The sequence below is a fragment of the Ambystoma mexicanum genome, chromosome 2p (genome assembly GCF_040938575.1).
Source record: "Ambystoma mexicanum isolate Mex_15411 chromosome 2p, UKY_AmexF1_1, whole genome shotgun sequence".
Lineage (NCBI taxonomy): Eukaryota > Metazoa > Chordata > Amphibia > Caudata > Ambystomatidae > Ambystoma > Ambystoma mexicanum.
Genome location: NC_090923.1, coordinates 590,444,344 through 590,466,034, shown reverse-complemented (window position 1 = coordinate 590,466,034; position 21,691 = coordinate 590,444,344). Strand labels below are relative to the sequence as shown.

At 46.9% G+C, this 21,691-nt stretch overlaps 1 protein-coding gene across 5 annotated transcripts in view; it reads right to left on the bottom strand.

The window, feature by feature from the left end:
* FANCD2 (FA complementation group D2) overlaps nucleotides 1–21,691 on the bottom strand; it is a 2,923,540-nt gene that overhangs the window by 1,040,521 nt on the left and 1,861,328 nt on the right. The gene's annotated exons all lie outside the window — the stretch shown is intronic.

The window sequence follows — 21,691 nt, the reverse complement described above, 5'->3', positions numbered from 1 at the left end:
TGGGTATGAAGCGCCATTGCACTACAAACTATTGAGGAAGAGCTTTTGCCCAATGTGAGGAGCAAGGTAGTCAGACATCTAATAGGCTGAAGGGGACAGAAGAGAGGCCCTTGCATGAAAAGTGGAGGAGGGTTAAAAGAAAAGACAACCAAGACACAGAGAACTAAGAATAGATTAAAGAGGAGAGAAGAAAAATAAGCAACAAACATGGATAGAGATAACCTTAGAGACTGATGAAGAGAAAGACAGAGGAAAAAGGTCAAAAAACTGAAAGGACATTAAAGCAGCTAAATTGACTCTTAACTATACATACCTGCTGTGGCAACCAGATCGAGAAGCTGGGCAATTCCTCAAGAGAAGACATATCCTTTATCAAAGTTCATAAAAGAAAAGGTTATATTAATAAAGAATTGGATCCGCTTCGTAATCCAAACCACCTTCTCAGCGGCTCAGAGTTTTATTAATGTAATTATAATTGCTGAAACGTCACATTTGGTGTCAGAAGTGGGATTGTGAGAACGTCATGGAGGACCTAATTAAGACACTAAGCGAGGGCCAACAACTCTTACAACAAGCCTTGCAAATGCAGTCACAGCAAGCTCAAGCTGACAGGTTAGCCTTTCAACAGGCTTTACAGATGCAACAAGCTCAATCTCTTGAAGTAACGAATGTACAAAACAGTCCTCAGGTCCCTACCACAGTGTTGCAAAAGTATTGAGCAGGCGAGGATCCAGGACACTTTTTCGGGAATTTTGAGAGAGTAGCTCGCAATGCTCAGTGGCCCGCCGAGAGATGGTGTCATTACATCTCACCATTGATGACCGGTGAAACGCAGTGTGCATATCAGGCTGCAAACCCGGTAGGCGACACCAGATAATGGAGACATGAAAAAGGTAGTGTTGGATTGAATGGGTCACGACGAAGAAACGTATCGAGTCAAGTTTAGAGAAGTCAAATTGAAGGGGGAAGAAACTCCAAGACAGTTATATTACCGAGTAAAGGAGTTGGCAGAGAAATGGTTACAGCCTGGTACGACCACCTCTGCAGAGATAACAGAAAAGATTGTTTTGGAACAGTTCATCGAAGCTCTCCCTGGGCCAGTTTAGAGATGGGTCAAACAACATCCCAGATTGTCATTAAGCGAGGCTGTAGAGGTAGCTTCAGCTTACTAAAAAGCTGGACAAGGCAAGGTGTTGGCCTATACGAGTTATAAACCACCCCTTTTGTTGAATAAGCTGGCGACTCAACCAAGATGGCCACACTCAATGCTACGAAGACCGGACGGAGACAATGTACGTTACAGACCCAACAGTGAGGGTCCTATAAATTATCGTCAAACTACACCTACCCCTAGGGGTCCGCAGTGTTTTGACTGTTAGGGACTGGGGACACCTTGCAAGATTTTGTCCAAAAAAGCCGAAAGTTGAACCAATGGATGTTGGAGTCCTCGAATCTCAAAAGAGAAATGAAGTCCCGGAACAGATAAATGGGAGTCAGTCACAATATCTATATACATGTGAGGCAGAGGTCGATGGAAAACCTACCACCGCGTTGGTCGACTCCGGAAACCTACAGACTGCGGTGACATCGGAGCTGGTAGGTGAAGATTTCTATTCCTCAGGGAAAATACATATCCGATGTGTCCATGGGGATATAAGGATTTACCCCTCCAAGGAAATACAAATTAAGATGGTCGGGGAGACAATGGGGGTAACCGCAGCAGTGCTACCTCGTTTACCGAAGCCACTTCCAATTGGCTCAGATATACCAAAATTTCCGGAATTAGTTCATAAGATTGAGAAGAGCTGGCTGGAAACGGCCCCTTTCCATAGAGATGAAATACCTAGTCTGCTTCCCAAAACACAAAAGAGTAAAAAGCTCAAGCGGTTGCTGAAGGAAGAGTGGAGAGCTAAAAATGCTTTCCCGGTAACAGTAGATTGGAGGATTGAGGAAGACGGGGACAGTTTTAGGTCTGCACAAGAGTTAGATTCCTTGTTGAAAAATGCCCGACAGCGAGCCCTAGAAGAAAAAGCAGGAGAGGGACCACGCTTCATTAGGGAAAATGGGTTGTACTATAGAATAAGTAAGTCCAGGAATGGAGAGGACCTAAAATAGTTACTGATACCCCAGAAATACTATAAGACTGTACTAGAGGTCGCTCACCTTCAAATTGGTGAGGGTCACTTGGGAACGGAGAAGACAACTAAAAAGATCCTAGATAGATTCTATTGGCCGGGAGTGTACCAGCAGGTTGGTCGATTTTGTCAGTCCTGTGAAGAATGTCAGCTGAAAAACTGGGCCAATGTGAGGAGGGCAATACTTCAACCTATGCCCGTGGTTACAGAACCGTTCAGTCAAATAGGAATCGATATGGTGGGACCTTTGGAGCCGACTCGAAGAGGTCACAAATACATTCTTGTAGTGGTCAACTATGCAACAGATACCCAAAGGCATTTCCCTTGAAGGCAACAAATACCCAACAGATTTGTGACAAACTAATACCTTTTATTGGACGAGTTGGGATACCCAGGGAGATTGTCACGACACTAAAAATAGAACATCTAAAAACAGCTGTGTACCACCCACAGACTGATGGACTGGTGGAACGTTATAATCATACCATCAAACAAATGCTGAAGAAAACGACTTCCCCAGAGAGTAAAGACTGGGATAGGGTACCTCTGTGGATTTTAATGACCCTTAGGAACACTCCTCAGTCCTCAAAGGGGTTTTCACCCTTTGAATTACTGTTCGGGAGACCCGTTTGTACTTTGTTAGACCTGTTAAAAGAAGCTTGGGAGGAGCAACCGAAACAGGAGATAACATTAACCGAATATGCTTCTCAGGTACAGGAAAGGGTGGAAAAACTACAAAGTATTGCCAGGGATAATCTTAGTCAAGCGCAAATCAGACAAGAGAAATACTACAATCAACATTCGCAGTTACGTACTTTTAGGGAGGGAGATCAAGTTCTAGTGTTGGTACCTACGTCAGAGAACAAAATGTTAGCTACTTGGAAAGGTCCTTATGAGATTCAAGAAGTTTTGGGTCCTTTAACCTACAAAGTGAAACAGACGGACTGTAAATTTCCCTATCAAACATATCATGTCAATTTACTTAAAAAATGGATCTCACCAGTCCCAACAGTGGCCATGATATCTGTGGAGGGACCAGCAGAAGAAAAATTTCTTCAATTAAGGAAGAAAACTGGTTCCGAGGGCCTAAATATCAACCCAAATTTGTCAGCTGTCCAAAAAACTGAATTGACTAATGTAGTACAACGGTTTTCAAATATATTCTCCTCCTTACAAGGGAAGACTAACTTAACCAATCATCGTATAGTCACCAAACCTGAGGCAATAGTAAGGCAAAGACCTTATCGGATTCCTGAGTCAAAGATCAGAGCCTTCAACCAAGAGGTACAGGAAATGTTGGATCTGGGGATCATTGAACCATCTTACAGTGACTGGTGTTCCCCTGTGGTCCTGGTACCTAAGCCGGATGGGAGTGTGAGGTTCTGCATGGATTTCCGGAAGGTAAATGAGATTTTTAAATTCGATGCCTATCCAATGCCTCGAATAGAAGACCTGCTGAATAATCTAGGGAAGGCGAGGTTTTTGACTACAATTGACTTAACCAAGGGTTACTGGCAAATTCCCCTACTGCCTTCAGATAAGGAGAAGACTGCGTTTGCCACACCTACGGGTTTATATCAATTTACGGTATTACCTTTTGGATTGCATGGGGCTCCTGCGACCTTTCAGCGACTAATGAACCACCTTATAAAGGGACATGAACAGTATGTTGGTGCATATCTCGACAATATTATAATCTACAGCAACACCTGGACAGAACACCTACAACATCTTGTGAAAATACTGGAGATGCTGAAGCAGGCAGGGTTACATGTAAATCCCAAGAAAACTCATGTCGCCATGTACCATAGAAAGTATTTGGGATATTATGTGGGTCAGAGGATCATCAGACCCCAGGAGGAGAAAATCAAGGCGATTAAACAGTTGAAGTTTCCAACGACACCGAAACAAGTGTGGGCTTTTCTAGGGTTTGTGGGATATTACAGAAGATGTATTCCACACTTTTCTACCTTAGCCACTCCTCTCACAGATCTCTTAAAAAAGAGCTCAACATCAAGGAAAACTTGGGAAACTCTGGAGACTTTGCAGGCATTTAAGGCCTTAAAGGAGGCCCTCACCGAAAAAGCTGTCTTACATTGCCCAAATTTTGACGCCCCGTTTTATCTCCACACGGATGCCTCAGGTACGGGACTCAGAGCTGTGCTGTTCCAGGACCAGGGAGAAAAGGAAAGGCCAATACTGTTCATCAGTCGGAAATTGTTACCGCACAAACTAAATTATCCAACCATCGAGAAGGAGTATTTGGCAGTAAAGTGGGCTATTGACGCTCTAAGATATTATTTGTTAGGCCAAGAGCTTACATTAATAACTGATCATGCCCCATTAGTCTGGCTTGCTCGTAACAAGGATTCAAATCAGAGAATACTTAGGTGGTTCCTTTCCCTCCAGCCCTTCTCTTTTAAAACAATTCATAAACCGGGGAAGTTTTTAACCCAAGCTGATTATCTGTCCAGGGCAGAAACCCTTCCCGATCGTAAGGGTTTAGTAGAGGTGGTGTGACAATGTGTAGATCTTTCTCATGCCTCTGATTTCTTTGTGTACATGGCAGAAGTCTATTAAGGCATGGCTACAGAATCAGGAAGTGATTCCTGTATGGACTTTCCTCTAACCAACTCTGTTTCCTAGGAAACGGTGTGTGACGAGGAGGAGGTCGAACCCAACGGTTTCAGCTGGGCGTATTGATCTGAACGGACACAGCTGATGGTGTGCCGGTGTCCCTACGTGAAAAAAAGAGGTGATTTTTATGAAAAAATGTGGACGATCGTTGTCGTCCTTGCAAAGCTGCAAATGTAACTGCTGCTGATCTGTGAAGCCGCCTTCTTGAATGATATAGTTATAAGGCAAATGATTCCTGTCAAGCTGACGAGGCGATCGTTACCGCCGGAGAGAGAGAAACCGTCATCTGAAGACGACGTCTGAGAGAGGTATGAACCAACGCAAGTGTTTATGAGGGAGAAGAGAGGGATACAGCGTTGCTCGTTTTGGAGAAGACCCGTGTGACGTGATCCAGGCGAGCAGCTGAAGGTCCGTGTGAAGTGATCCAGGCGAGCAGCAGTGAGGCGTTTGGAAAGGAAACAGCGCAGTTGCGCTTCCAATGAAAAGGCTGGGATAAGGCGAATGCAGCCACGTTAGAAGTCAATAAGCAAGCGTTGTTGCGCTAAAAATTGTTTATAAAGCACCGTTGTGCTACGAACAAGGCATAAAGCGCTGTTGCGCTACGAACTATTAATAAAGCACCGAAGTGCTACGAACTGGGCATAAAGCGCCATTGTGCTACGAACTATTAATAAAGCACTGAAGTGCTACGAACTGGGCATAAAGCGCCGCTGCGCTACAAACTATTAATAAAGCACCGAAGTGCTATGAACTGGGCATAAAGCGCTGTTGCGCTACGAACTATTAATAAAGCACCGAAGTGCTACGAACTGGGCATAAAGCGCCATTGCGCTACGAACTATCAATAAAGCACTGAAGTGCTACGAACTGGGTATGAAGTGCCGTTGCGCTACAAACTATTGAGGAAGAGCTTTTGCCCAATGCGAGGAGCAAGGTGGTCAGACATCTAATAGGCTGAAGGGAACAGAAGAGGGGCCCTTGCATGAAAAGAGGAGGAGGGTTAAAAGAAAAGACAACCAAGACACAGAGAACTAAGAGTAGATTAAAGAGGAGAGAAGAAAAATAAGCAACAAACATGGATAGAGATAACCTTAGAGACTGATGAAGAGAAAGACACACAAAGAGGATAATGGTAAAAAAACTGAAAGGACATTAAAGCAGCTAAATTGACTTAACTATACTTACCTGCTGTGGCAGCCAGATAGAGAAGCTGGGCAATTCCTCAAGAGAAGACATATCCTTTATCAAAGTTCATAAAAGAAAAGGTTATATTAATAAAGAATTGGATTTTCTTCGTAAACCAAATCACCTACTCAGCGGCTCAGAGTTTTATTAATGTAAATATAATTGCTGAAACGTCACACGCTCGGAAACCTTTTTCGACAGGGCGTAGTGGACCTTGACTTGGCTGTCGATTGTCAATCCGTCTTGCTAGTTGCTCGATCGTCAACTCCGGACATGACATCTGGCGTCGTATGTATACCACGTCACTACACCCCATGCTTCAGATACTCCCCCCACCCCGTACCTGAACGCTGCAGAGCCTGCAAAAAACATAACAATGGGATACTTCCCAACGGGAAGACCCCGTAATGAGTAGATTAGAAAAATAGAATGTTTTTTTTAAAGAAATCAGTAAAATAGAGCTGTCACCTTAGAGCCATCATCAGTTGTCTCCTCGATTGGATAGAAGCGTTAATGTTAGGCGATCCTCTGCACACCAGTCCACTACACACCAGTCCACTACACACCAGAACACTGCTCACATTTCCCCAACATCTCCCTCCACGGTTCAAGGCTCAACTGATTCGGTGAACCCAAAGGACCGAAAACTCCGTACCAGCTATGGTGTACGGGCTCGATTGCAACCCTTTCTGCATTGGCAATTGCCTTGGAGAGCATACAGCAGAAGGGGCGGTGTTACGTCGCCACGTCGATCACGTGATCCAGAGTGGCGTTCCTCACGTGACCTTGGTGGACGTCACATGACCCAGAGACGTCACATGACCCAGAGACGCACAGTATAAAGGTCTGAGAGACAGAACACTCATTGCTTCTCAGCTGTCTTCAGACTCTGTTTGGCGTTACGTATTGCTCCACTGTTACCCTTTGATCACAGAACTCTACTTTGGACTCCTTTGGATACCCCTTTGTACCTTTGCTTGGAACCGTTTACCTGTTGCCGGATTTTGGACTACATCCTGACCTGTCTCTGGATCATCCCTTGGTACCTCACTGAACTCTTACGCCATTTCCCTTCTGGGAATTCAAGTCACACCTTCTCTCCTACAGGTGGCTGATCCTACATCCACGCTAACCTACGGTTCTACTATTCAGGGACCGCCGCATCATCTGAGTCTCGAACCTCTACTAGGTTTCCTGGGTTTTCCTAACACCCGATAGGTAAGACCTTTTAGATCCTTTGGTTTACTTAATATGTATTGTGATTGCCTGGTACTTAACCTCGTTCCTCTTTGACAGCAGCATCGGTGTTCCAGAGGTTCCGTGGATCTGGGAAGTCATCTCCCACCTGTGGCCTCAAAGGTCGCACAGCGGGTTTCTTTTTAGTTCCCCTGTGCGTCACTTGGGGACGGAGGTCTCATCGGTCTACACGACACTCAAGTCAGAACAGTTAAGCCACAAGGACTTTCTGGGGGGGGAGGGGGTTTGGATGGGAGGGGCGATGAGAAATCTGTGGGAGAAGAATCTATAGAAAGATCATTAGGATGAGTCAATGGAGGAGGGCAGAAAGCGTCAAACAAGCAGACTTTGCAGAACTGCTCTACCAAATCGTGCATCAGCTCCACGTGCAACATCTAAATACTTGGCAAATGTATGCAGTGACGACCAAGTGGCCTCACAAGTTCCTAACAGGAACGCCCCGCTGTAGGGCTGTAGAGGCTGAGACCTCCCTTGGTGGAATGTGCCCCGATTCTCCCTGCCTGCTGACTTGTAACATTTGGATATACATAAAATAATCCAACGCAACAGGCTTTGTTTGGTTACGGCGAGGCCTTTGCAGGATAAAGAATGGGCAACGAACAACTGGTCGGGCTTCCGAAACTTGGATTTAAGAGCCACATAAAAACGGAAGGCTCTCTTGGGGTCAATATGGTTGAACCCCTTTTCCTCTATCGAGGGATGTGGTGGGTGGAGAGTAAAAGACAGGAAAATCAACAGATTGAGAGAAGTGAAACTACCTTAGGAAAGAAGCCAGGCCTGACTTTAAGAGACATTTTCTCCCGAAAGAATTGTAAAAACTGAGGTTTGCAGCACAATGCCTGCAATTCACTAACCCTCCTGGCTGACGTGATTGAACGGAGCGACCATCGAATAAATGAAAACCAGATTAAGATCCCAATCTGGGACAACAAAAGGGGGTGGCGGAAATCTTTTGAGAAGGCCCTTCAGAAATTGGGCCATTACCGGAATAGTGAAGAAAGAACCTTGATCCGGAGACCTTTTGAACACAGAGAAGCCTGCCAAATATCCTTTGAATATGGTAACCCAAAGGACTGCTGAGGCCAGTGGCAGAAGAAACTCCATCACTGTAGTGGTGGGGCAAAAGAGGGGGTCAATCTCACGCTCCCTGCACCATGCCTCAAATCTTCACCTGCACTCATACAGAGATCTCGTAGACTGTCTGCGTGCAGCCAGCAACACCTCAAGTACTTCCTCTGAGAGGTCCCACTCATCATACTTCATCCTCTCAGGAGCCACGCATGTAGGTTATACTCGACCTTCCGACTGGGTTCAGGAGATCCGGACACCGAGGCAACCGTGAGGTGGACAGATGGCCAAATCCAAGAGATCAGAGTACCACGTTCTCCTCGCCCAGTCCAGGAAGATCAAGATCATGGTTGCTCGAAAACTCTTCAACCTCCCGAGAACTCAAGGAATGAAGGGAATCGGAGGGAAGGCGTAGTGGAGAGGGAAAGTCCAGTCCACTAGAAACGTGTCCCCCAGTGCGCCGTAAACTGGGCATTCCCTTCAGCAAAACTGTTTGCACTTCCGGTTGGACTCTGTGGCGAACAGATCCACTGCTGGGGTACCCCAGTGAGACCTCTTCCAGAACTTCCTGGCACACCTCCCACTCGTGTGGGACCATGCTCTGCTTGCTCAGAACATCCGCCAACTGTTCTCTGTCCCCGCCAGGTGAACTGCAGAGACAGAGATCTGGTTCTCTAGTAACCAGAACCATAGGTGCATCACCTCTGTGTTAAAGGGGACACAAGCACACGCCACATTGCTTGTTCAGGTAGTACATGGTCACTGTGTTGTCCCCTAGAACGAGGACACGTTTCCCCTTGAGAGACGCAGCAAAGTTCCTCAGGGCTAGCCTGATGGCTCGCAACTCTAGCCGATTGATGTTCCACCTGGCTTCGGTTTGTGACCAAAGGCTGATCACCTGCAAGTTCTAACAGTGAGCGTCCCAACCCTTCAGAGATGCATCCGTGACCACTTGGGTCCGAGGCCAAGGAGGCCAGAAGGGTTCCACTGCCATAAAATAGCTGCGGTTGTCCCAACAGTTGAGGTCGAGGATCACTTGGTTGGACACTCTAAGAGGATCTGTGAGCGCTCCCAGGTATCGAGACCACTGGTCCCTTAGGAGCCATTGATGGGATCTCATGCGCAGCCTGGCCTCTGGCACTAGAAAAAAACAGGAGGCCATAAGACCTAAGAAGCGGAGGAAGGAAACAGCTGGTAAAGTGGCGTGGTTCCAGAACAAATATACCATCTGAGCTATGCTGCCAGCTTGCTTTTCGGGAAGGAAAGCCTTACCTATCCGAGTATCTAGCACGGCTCCAATGAACTGGAGCTTTTGGATTAGTGTCAGATGGGACTTCTTCAAGTTGAGGGAGAAGCCAAGCTGGTGCAGTAGTAGGGAAGTGTACTCATGATGAAATAAGACTTGCCCCGCAGACTTCCCGCGGATCAGCCAGTCGTCCAGGTATGGAAATACATGGCCCCCTTCTGAGGTGAGCCGCCACTACCGCCATGAGCTTGGTGAAGGCCCTTGGAGCGGAGGTCAACCCAAAGGGAAGCACTTTGAACTGATAGTGCTTGTCCCCTATGAGGAACCTTAGGAACTTCCTGTGCTTTTGAGGTATCGACACAGGGAAATAAGAACCCTGTAGGTCTATCGACACCAGCCAGTCCTGAAGTTTGAGAGCGTGGAGGATTTCTCTTAACGTCACTGGATTTGTCCTTCCTCAGGAACTTGTTTAGGGGCCAGAGGTCCAGAAGGAGACGGAGGCCTCCTCTTTTCTTGGGCACCAGGAAATATCGGGAATACCAGCCAGATCCTTTCCGCTCAGGAGGTACCTCTTCCACGGCACCCTTCGATAACAGGGCCCTCAGCTTTTCCTGGAGTTCCTGTTCTGGTTGGATTGGAGGCGGTGGGGGTCTGTCCAGTGGCCTTCTTAAGAAGGGCAGACAATAACCCCAACAGAATGTCTGCAGGGAGAAGGCATCAGAGGTAATCTCTTGCCAACCGTCCACCAACCGGTAAGTCGTGGGTGGGGAAATGAAAGCGAATTAGAGGACGGAGGTGCCCGGCCGCTGCCTGTTGGCCCCTAGAAGCCCCTCTGCTCCTTCCGGGGACGCAAGAAATGCCTCTGCCCCTGCCTGCGGGAGCTGCGCCTTCCTGCCATAGGGTACATAGCATCTATAGCCTCTGTCTCTTGAGGCAAAGCTAAAGGCTGACTTGGCTGGCTGCGCAGTTAGGCCCAGCAATTTTGCAGCAATTTTTTACTTTCGTTTTTGTCCAAAAAGCATATCGCCCTGAAAGGGCATGTCCAGGAGCATGCACTGAACATTTGGGGAGAATACAGAGGTTTTCAAGGAGGCCTGTCTTCTCATTACCATTGCTGATCCCATTGACTGGCTAACGCAATCCACCACATCCAGGCCTGTTTTTAACAAATGCTTGGCCACCTCCTTCCCATCCTCCACCAGCCATATGAAACCAGCCCGCATTTCACCTTCCGGGATGGTACTTGTCGCTTGTTCAAGAAACTTCCAGAGACCAAACGAAAAAGCTGCATGCCACATCAGTGGCCTTCAAGGCCATACTGCTGAAGTAAAAACGTTCTTGACCATGGCGTCAAGTTTCTTACCCTCTCTATCTGGAGGTAGATTGGACATGGAGGCTGCAGGCCTGGTGGTGATAGTGGCAGCTTTCACTACCAACACTTCTGGTGAAGGGTGCAAGGAGAGGAAAGAAGGATCTCCTCTTGTCGGCCTATATTTTTCCCTGCAATTGGAGCTAAGGTTTTTAAGCCAAATGTGTCTACCACAGATTCCACTTAGGCCATGAATTTAGCCTTAAGGGGGCGTGGCTAACTGGCCATGTAGTAGGCTGTGCCTGCTGGGAGCTGCTCCAACGATCCGTTATTGATCCGTGTTTACGCATGCTAGAAATGATCCCCCAGTTTCAACATTGAAGAACCGGGTCCATGAATGGGATGCCCTGCCTCAGCTACACATATTGAGAAGATCACGCAATAAGGAAGAAACGGACGTTGGGAAGTTTGGTGACTTTGTTATTGTGTATCCAAGATGGAGGACAACAATGAGGGGCCGGCGCGAACACTGGAATGACAAAACGAGCGGCTCATGAAGAAACATTGTAGGCGGATATGAGATTGCATTCACGCCGCTTGAAAGGAAAGCGGCGACTTGGAGAGAGGGCGCGCAGCCCGGAGGGCTGACAAAGCGAGTGCACCTGAACGGTGACTGCAGTGCCGTGTGAGTAGGAGACGGGGGCCGGTGACCGCGGTCTGCGCGCCCCCCCAATGACGTGAGACAGAGAGGGAGGCCCCCTGGGATGCACGAGCGCGGACGCAGTGCATGCGCCGGTGCCGTGGGACAAGAGAGGATGTGCGGTGTGACGCCCGACCAGCAATCAGCTGCCGAGCGCTAGCGGATAGGCGGAGGCCCAGCTAATGAAGGCCTGAGTAGATGCACGAAGGCGCCCGAGTGCGCGGATCGCGGGAATGAGACTGCTGAGCCCTAGGCACAGTGGCAAGCACAGGGAAGGAGCCCCCTGTGAGACATTTCCTTGGTCTCGACAGTGCGAGGGATGGGGGAGGGGCCACCATCCTTGCCTAATAAAGAAGCGCGGCTGAAGGATAACAATAATACCAGCGCCTGTGGAAGTGGGCATGGAGGCTGGTTGATCACGTTGAAATGCACGGAAAGATTAAGGTGCGAGACCAGTGCTGCCCATGAAATCTCCCCTCTCACGGCAGATAAGCCAGTAAGAAGCTACAAACATAACTTCTGGCTACAGAGGGAAGCTATCCCTTGTGCCATTACAGGGGAGACCCAGAGCCCGGGGTCCAACAATAACTGGGGCAGCCTCTAGACGTGTGGGGAGCCCAGTGGAGCACCTGAGATGGGTGGACTGTGCTGCTGAGGGTGCTGAGCAATATTGGGGAAGACGTAGGAAAGGAGAAAAACTTCCTTGACCGGTAGGTGCGCGATGGTGTGACTGGAGCGCCACACGAGCCCAGCGGAACTGAGGAAAGGCAAACAACCCGCAAAACATAGGGGCTGGGCTCCAGGAGCGGAATCTGGAGGGCGCACAGAGTGAAATTGCTTCGAGAAGCAGACGGGCTAACCGGTATGTGGGAGGACATAACCCACACAAGGAGATCGCTCGGCGCGCAGGAATCTAAGAAAGCACCCCGTAATAATAGCCGCAAACAAGAGGAACCTGCATACATCAAGGTGAAATAGAGTGGTGGGCTTGCTGTGCCACGATCGAGGCGTGAAGGGATAATTTCCCTGGGCCGCAATATGACTGGGAGAGTGGTCAAAAGTAAGACCAAACAAGCCACGATGGAGGCGTTTGCCAAGACGCAGCAGTCTCCAGCCGCATCGGCGCTGGTGGGTGCATGTGGGCCCATGGGGAGCCTACCTGGGACTGGCAACCATCAGAGTTTGCCAGCTATAATAGAACTAAAGGACTCCTCGGGGTCGGCAATGGCTGACCTAAGGACCTCCTTAGAGGCTAAGATCGACACGGTTGGGATAGATGTCAATTTGTTGCGACAAGATTTCAGGGCGTTGGCAGACAGAACAAGCAGCCTGGAAAGTGCTGTTAAAACCAACACGACCACAAGCACTGACAATGCAAAAGAAGTCCACATACTAAAACAGCAAGTGGCCAACCTGGAGAACCGTGCGGAGGAGGAGGAAGGGAGAGCGAAAAGGAACAACATTCGAGTGGTCGGTCTGCCGGAAGGAGAAGAAGGCCAAGACCCCACAGACTATGTGGAAAACATGATCCTGCAAGAAATAGGAGCTGACAAACTTTCACAAGGATTTACAGTGGAGTGTGCACATAGAGCCCTCACGAGAAAAACGAAACCCGGAGCACCTCGCCGTGCAATAATTGCCAAGATTCTGAATTATAGAGCTCGTGAAAAGATCTTAGAGTACTTCAGGAAAGGAGGCACAATAGACAGAGCCTCGGCCACCATCACAGCTTATCCAGACTATACAATGCAGATCCAGAAGCAGAGATACAGCTATGTAGCGGTGAAGAGACGGCTGCGCGCGGCTGGCATCAGATATATGCTTCTGTATCCCGCGAGAGTGAAAGTGCTACATAAGAGTCGAATGCTTTTCTTTGACACCCCAGAAGAGGCCGCCGCTTGGCTAGACCTACAGGGCTGCCTGTAACGGGATGCTACACGGGCCCAAGGAGAACAGGATAAGTGACTGCAGCAATTCATGGGGACTAGTATGTCACGCTGTGAGGTATCCCGGCAAAGGCTTGGCAGAAACTTTAATAGATGAGAAAAGATGGGTGGCGCGGCAGCCGGGTTTGGACATCCTAGATTTTACTGAGTGGCGTTGGACTGAAATATAGAGCTCTGATTACATAGACTAAGGGGATCATAGCATGTGGTTGGATTGCGGTAAACAGGAGCGGCAGTACACAGGTACCTTACCCCCCAGTTAGTAGTAGAAGTAGCAGGATAGCCATTAGGGCTACCTCCCCCTGCTGAGCTTCGAGTACAGACTATCGACAGAAAGTGCTAGGTGCGGGGGTGCCTGAGATCCAGGGATTTTGGGGTGTGTGTAGTTAAGGGAAGTTTGAACTGGGGTATGAGCCTATATAGACTGGAATGTGAAAAGGAACAGGTCTGCACTGCTAGGGGGGGAATGGGAGATTTAACAAGCCATGGGGGACCTTAAAATAATCACATGGAATGTCAGGGGCCTCAATAGTTATCTGAAAAGGAACAAGGTTATGTTCTATCTGCGCAGGCAAAAGATAGACATTGCGCTGCTGCAGGAAACTCACTTGACACGGGAAAAGCTGGGAATGGTGGGGAAGAAATGGAAAGGGGTCGTGGTGGGCTCGACATACTCTGCTTATGCTAAAGGAGTGCTCATTTGGGTGGCGCTGCATGTCCATTTCACTTGTTGCAAGAAACTGTGGAAGCAGATGGGAGAATGATCATGTTGAGGGGACTTGTGGAAAACAGGGAGATATGTATTGTGAACACCTACGCCCCCAATCAGAACACAGCAACATATTTTAGAACTCTGAGTAATAACCTTAGCATGTGTGTGGAGTGCGGTGATCTGGGGTGGGGATTTCAACTGTGTACTGAACCCTGGTGTGGATCGATCGGATCAGAAGTTTGATAGACCTGCCCCAGCAGCAAAAGTGTTGCAGACGTTGCTAGACGACTTTGGTCTGGCAGATGAGTGGGGAACGATACACCCCCAAGAAAGGCAGTACTCACACTATTCTGCCCCGCAACAGTTACATACGAGGCTGGACTATGTCTTCGCTATGTCAGAAATACTGATAGAGACGGTGCAGGCAGAATATAAGGCAAGGGTCCTGTCGGACCACTCGCCACTGGTTATTGGCTGGCAATACTGCCCCCCAAGAGCGCGAATCCCAACATGGCGTCTCCGGGCAGAGGCGCTGAAGGACCCCCAACTTAGGGAAGAGATAAAGGAGGAGATCACAAACTACTTTCAGGTGAATACGGGTAGTGTGGATTCAGCAGGCACGCTATGGGAAGCCTTTAAGGTGGTATTGCGGGGCGTTGCTATAGCAAAATCTAAAAGCCTGCAGGGAGGAGGCAGAAAGGGAACTGGAAGAGACGCAACAGGGGAGAGGGGACACTGAAAGAGACATGGAGTTGATAGTTAAATTGCAACAGACATGTGCAGAGCAATGGGATAGGCTGTGTAATCTTAACTATAAGAAATATATAGAGAGACAGCATGGGGGTGGAGATAAAACAGGAAGGCTCCTGGCATGGTTATACAAGAGTGACATCCCCAGACCCACTATTAGGACAATAACGAAAGCAGATGGCAGTGTAGCGCATACCCAAGAGGGAGTGAATCAGTAGTATGCAAATTACTAAAGGAAACTATATGAGGAAGGGGCGAGAAGCAGCCATGAGGAAATATCAAATATATTGGATGACATAGGTTTGCCCCAAGTAAGTGTGGAAGAACGAGAGGAGTTAGACGCACTGATCACCTTGGAGGAGCTAGAAGAAGTGGTGAGACAATTACCTACTAGTAAGACCCCGGGGCGGACGGGTTTCCAAGTGAGTTTTGCAAAGTGTATAAAGCAGAAGTGCTGCCCCTGATGTTGGATATGCTAAACAAAGCGTTTGAGATGGGACGGCTGCCACAGTCACTAAGAGAAGCGATCATAATACCGCTTCCCAACCCTAATAAGCCCGGATATGACTGCGGCTCCTATAGACCATTGTCAATGCTGAACCAGGACAGCAAGATGTTGACGGCTGTCCTGGCAGGCAGACTGCGCAGAGTTATTGGCAAACTAATACACTCCGACCAGACAGGCTATGTCCCGAATAGGAACATAACTCACAATCACAGACGACTCCATCGGGTTATTGAGTGGGGGAGTAAGAATGAGGGTGAAATGGCAATAGTGTCCCTGGACGCTGTGAAGGCTTTCGATTCTGTTAAGTGGCCATGGCTGCTGGCAGCCTTGGCAGGCTATAGTATGGGGACAGGATACACAAGATGGGCAAAGATGCTATACAGTGAACCGTAGACCAGGGTTAAAACGGGAGCAGTGATTTCTGACAGATGGCAGCTAGGCAAAGGTACCAGACAAGGGTGCCCGTGGTCCCCTATGCTGTATATATTAGCTTTAGAACCTCTGGCGGTATACCTCAGACAACAATATGATACAATAGGTATCGAGGTAGGAGGGGAGCGACACTTAATCTCCTTGTATGCAGATGATTTGCTGTTGTACCTGAGGTAACCGGAAGAAAATCTCCACTACATCCTGGAGGTTATGGAAGGGTACGCAAGGCTGTCTGGCATCGCGGTGAACCCTCAGAAATCCGTTATTTTCCCACTATGTAGTTATAAAGGGATCCCTGTCGGGCGCTTGCCGGTGCTGCAGGCCCCTTGGGTGGATGGAACCTTTTGCTACCTTGGGATCGCTGTGTACCATACAGTGGAAGAAGAACATAGGCACAATACCGAGGTAGCCATAGCGAAAATAGAAAAGAATACGAAATTCTTGGTGAAGTTGCCTTTAGCAATGATGGGGCGAGGTGCAATGCTCAAGGTGGTGGTTTTACCCAGGCTCCTGCATTATTTTGGGAACATTCCGTCCCTAATACCCAAGAAGTTCTTCAACAGACTGAATAGTATGTGCAGGGAATTCCTGTGGCAGGGTACCATGAGCAGGGTGGCACTATTAAAGTTGCAGAACTTTTATGAAAAAGGGGGAATAAAATTACCCAACTATGAAGTCTATTACGTAGCGAGCCAACTGCAATATGATGCTAAATGGCTCTCAGATGAAGCGACCCCTGAATCCAGGTTGTTTAGAGCAGACTGTGCCCCATTTTATTTAAAAGAGATGATTTGGCTGCCCAAGACAGAAATGAATGCACATCCTGAGATGATGATGCTTGGGTGGAGGATCTGGCGCCGAGCATGCCGGATGATGGAAAACCCGGTCCCATGCTCCCCGCAGATACCGCTGGTAACGTTGGCTGGGGGAGATAAGCAGTTACAAATGACAATCAGGAACCACTGGGAATCATTGGGGCTGGCAACTATGGGAGAATGTGGCGGGAGGGGACCATTATAACCTTTGAAGAGCTAGGGGGAGAAGTGGGATTACATGTGGGGCAATACATTACATATCACAGAATGGTGCAGAGAATTAAGACAACTTTGCACGAGACAGTACTGGGCGAAGAGCCAGATGTCACCATAGATACAATATACGATATAACGGAAGGAGGGCATAAGATCTCTAGATTGTACGAAATGATGATGTCCAAAGTTGGGAAAGAACTAACACAACTGAGACTAGACTGGGAGGCGGAGGTGGGGGCCCCGATAGAAGATGGGATGTGGGAACGGGCCCTGGGGTACCATAAAAAGGTGTCAAGAAACGCTAGACTAAAACAGATACAATTATATGTCACGCACAGGGCATACATGACGCCCCTGAGGATATCGAGGTTTTAAAATGCTGGCAGACAAGCATGTCCCAAATGTGGCGAGGAGCGGGCCGATATGGTACATATGTTCTGGTCCTGCCCGATGATAGAGCGTTTCTGGAGCGAAGTAGCTGGGAAACTGGTGGAGAAGGGAGTTACTGTGGTCATAAATTCAGCCTGGGCCTGCTCACTCGGGGGGGGTTCCCCAGATCGCAGAAACTTAAACATGTCAATAAACTGAAGGATTTAGCATATGTGCTTGCAAAAAGGAGGATTGCCATGGGTTGGAAAAATTGTCATAGGCCACGAGTGGAAATGTGGTGGAAGGATCTGCAGAAGTGGGCAGAGGCAGAGACCATGGTATGGCAGGAGGCAAGTAACGTAGGGGGGGGAGGAAGAGGTGGGTACCCTGATGGCATGGAAATCGTTGGTGGCGGAATTGTTTGGAATAATACAAGATTTGTCAGAATCAACTGAAAATGGGACCCCACCATGCGGTGCGGACACAATCTGAATAAAATAAATAGGCTAGTAAAGGGGGGGCAGGGTAAGGGGAGCAGTGATTAAAATTGTGTAATGAAAATGTGGAACAGTACTATTGATGCTTGCACTGCAGTTTGGTTTATATTGGTTTTGTTTGTTTGAAAAAGCAATAAAAAATATTTTTAAAAAAAATTATCATTAATATGCTTGTAGGGTTGGCATTGTTGGAACTTTAGATCTGGGATGTGTCCAGCCCACTTGCATCTTGTAATCTTAAATCGGCTTGGTCGTCGGAATAATCAACTCCCACGGTGCCGGAATAGATTGGGCCAATATCCCGTTGGTCAACATCAAAGATTGATTGCATTGTCTCGAAAAATCCTGTTCTCGATAATGGCACAAAAGAACCATCGCCGATAGCTTAGAAGGTTTTCCAGTGGATGGCAACGGAACGGTTATCGGCGCCGGGGGAATGGCTAAAGGCGCAGAGGAAGGCTTGGATGACAAATGGACGCCGTGGGTAGGAGCCTTTTGACGGACAACCTTCGACAGCTTTTGGGAAGGCTTGTTCAATGTCGATGGAGTCGAAGGACCAGCTAGCGTGGGGTCGGGAGCACCGAGCGCCGCTTTCGCTGCCACGGCTTGTCGGGGATAGGGGGTTGCAGCGACAGCAGCCTGCTGTTTAAACATTTCCAGCATTTCAGTCTTAGAACTCTCCCACTCTTCTTCAAGTGGTTGGTCTCTTACCTCGTTCCGATGACATGCTGGATTTGCGTCATTGGTGGTGCCATTTATTCTTTCGGAGGAAGACTGAGAAGAATGGCTTCTAGAGTGGAACTGCTTCTTAGTTTTCTTAAGACCGAACGAGCAACCATACCATATATTTTGTTGGCGCTCAGCCCAAAGCCAGTTTCCCGGCTCTCTCGCATAGGGATTTCGGCGCAGACCTCTGTGTCGTGACTCGCAAAACATGTACCACAGAAAATAGTCTTGGGTGGTCAGTCACCAAATATTTTGGCCTCGCAATGGTTGCATCTTTTCGAAGCCTGAAATACGGTGAATCAACATCGCGGTAGAGGATTCTGTAGAAAAAATTTCAAATTCGACAGGAAAAAAAAACAATCGAGTGAAATTTGAAGTCGTGTTCCCGATGCATCGTGCAAGCGCACGGAAAAAAGAACTGAAGCATTTATTTATTGTGCATTTGTTAGTGTATATGTAGAAAGAAACCTGCTGTATTTTAGACTTTGAGAGCAAATCACCTAGCGGACATAATATAGATGAAGAACTATACATATTCTTGGGCTAAAATATTAATAAGAAAAAATGTCACCAGTGTCACAATATCACCTGACACATCTGGTTGGACCCTTACCAAATTTTCACATGTAAAGGTTTATACATCCCATATAGTCCATCTCTGTCATACGACACTAATCCCCGGGCCAGACCATTAATTAAGAAACCGTCTTCTATTGATATATGCCTATGACAAGCAGGGTGTCATGTCTTTATGGTTTTATCTCCTCTTTATCCAGTGTTTGAAAGACAGTACAAGCTGTGCACCTCTGTTTTAATGCACATTTTGGGATATGATGTGTTTGTTTGACTTTATACACATCTATTTTAGGAATTGTTCTGTATTTTATAGACATGTGACTCACAACAGGAAGTTTTAACATCTTTTTAATATCTTTTTATGGGTAGCCTGCACTGATATTGGTATTTGCTGTTCTTGAGAAATATAAGCATTTGCACTTTACGAATCTGGAACAGTATTGGCACCTTAGATATCACTGCTAGCACTTTGCACTTTAAGATCAAGAATCTAGTACAATTTCAACGTCAATTGAAAGTCAAGGGTGTTTGCTACATAAGACCAATTGCTTAATCCAATTGCAATTGATGATCTCTAACTTGATGTATGTTGTTCAAAGTTAAACCATAGGTGCATTGTACACCTTTAAATGTGGCCGCTTTATATATGCACTTTAGCTCTGTTAGACAGTATTGTTTTATTGCTAATGGCAACACTATGCGCACTATGCACTTTATTAATAGGCTGGCTATAATTACGCACTTTAGATCTTAACAATATTATCACAGTATGATTAGCACGATGCACTTTAATGTCAGATATGACTTCAATCTATGTTTTACAAACGGTACTTGTACTAACAAACTCAGTATATTACATTGTCAGAGATACAATGGCGGCGAGCACTATGCGTTAACATTATATAAACTTTATATTTATGGGTGACAACACACTGTTGTTGTCGCCGACACACGCCATCATCACTAATCTGTTGAATGGGTTACCATTGATTACTGACCTATTACACTATGCGGAAGCACAAGTCTGATATACTGACCAAGTACACAAACCCGTTCCATAATGGCCGACACCATTTCTGACATAGACACATAAAACAGTCCACTTTCTGTTGTTGCTTTTGTTAGTGAGTCACATGGGGTATATTAACCCACAGTAATGTTTGGGTCACTTGTTGTGAACAAGCGGACGGAAGCCCGCGAAACGCGTTAACTCCATCTATGACGCACCAGTCACCTTGGGAGAACCACAGTTTGTGTGGTTTTTGATACTTTGTTGCCATGAAAATGTGCGAGGATTTTATGGAACCGAAATAAAGTGGAAGATTTTGTAAACTTTGCTTCCTGATTGTTGCTTGGATCGAGGAGTGCTCCTCCAACAACTGTTGAATTAACAGTTAAAAGGACAGATATATATATATATATACACACACGACGCCTGATGTCACGTCCAGAGCTGACGATCGAGCGCCCAGCAATGCTGTATGAGGATGTCCATCAAGATGATGAAACTGCGGGAGAAAAGCAATCTATTGAAACATCATTACTAGAATATTTTCATATTGATTTTAGGTTCATATATCTTCTTTATGACATTGCTCTGCCCCTGTCATACTGCACTTAACGTACATCTATGATGTCCATAGGTGCATTCTGAGATCCTTGCATGCAACATCATTCCACACTGCATCCTTCCATGCTTTCAGTGCGGGGGTACATCCTGAATGGCTGTCTGAGAGCATAATGTCTCTCATACATTCGATGTGGTATAGGAACGATACAGGGGATCCAATTTACTGCTCTTCTCAGCTGTTCCAGTATGACAGCAGTGAGGAGGCAGGAACTAGTGAGAAAGCGTCTACCTGCTCTTCTACATACCCATTCCGGTTCAGAGGCACTGCAGGAATTACTTTTGATCAATTTGGTCAGCTGCATCTTTTTCTCTCAACGACTTTGTTAGAGAGCTCTAAATCCCTTGTGTGCGAGTCTTACTCCTGCGAGTGCCTACATAATTCTCCTCACATGATACACATTTGTTAGTCAAATTGTGCCGTTAGCATTCTTTCCATCAGTTTATCTGCTTTCTGGATTTCCAACCTTCTCTTTCGGGAATCCATTATGCTTTGGCTTTCCTCTATTGCGGATCTGCGCTGAGTGATCTTGGCATGGAAAAAGTACTCCCTTCTGCCTGAAAAAAGGTGACTCCGTTACACACAATGAGTAATGTAGAGGGAATTGCAGATGACAGGTTTGGCAATAGGCAGCCTCTGGAGGGAAGATGGAACTGGAGTGATAGGCTTGTCTCTCCTGGTGTGAAGGGGAGACAAACAGCAGTTCCCTGGATTATTTGAAGTCTAAGAAGTAGGGTGTAGCAAAGACTTACATTTATAAAGTGCTTTTGCATATTCTGACTCCTTATAAATTCAAGTAATATTAGATATGTCTAGCTCAAAACTGAACGTTTCACATAATCTTTTGTTGTTCATAAATCAAATATTTCCAATCAACATTTCATAAAACCTCTTACACATATATTAAACTTAAAAGACACAATAATTCATCACAAACACTAATACTATCTGAGTGAAGAACAAACCTTGAGTAGTACAT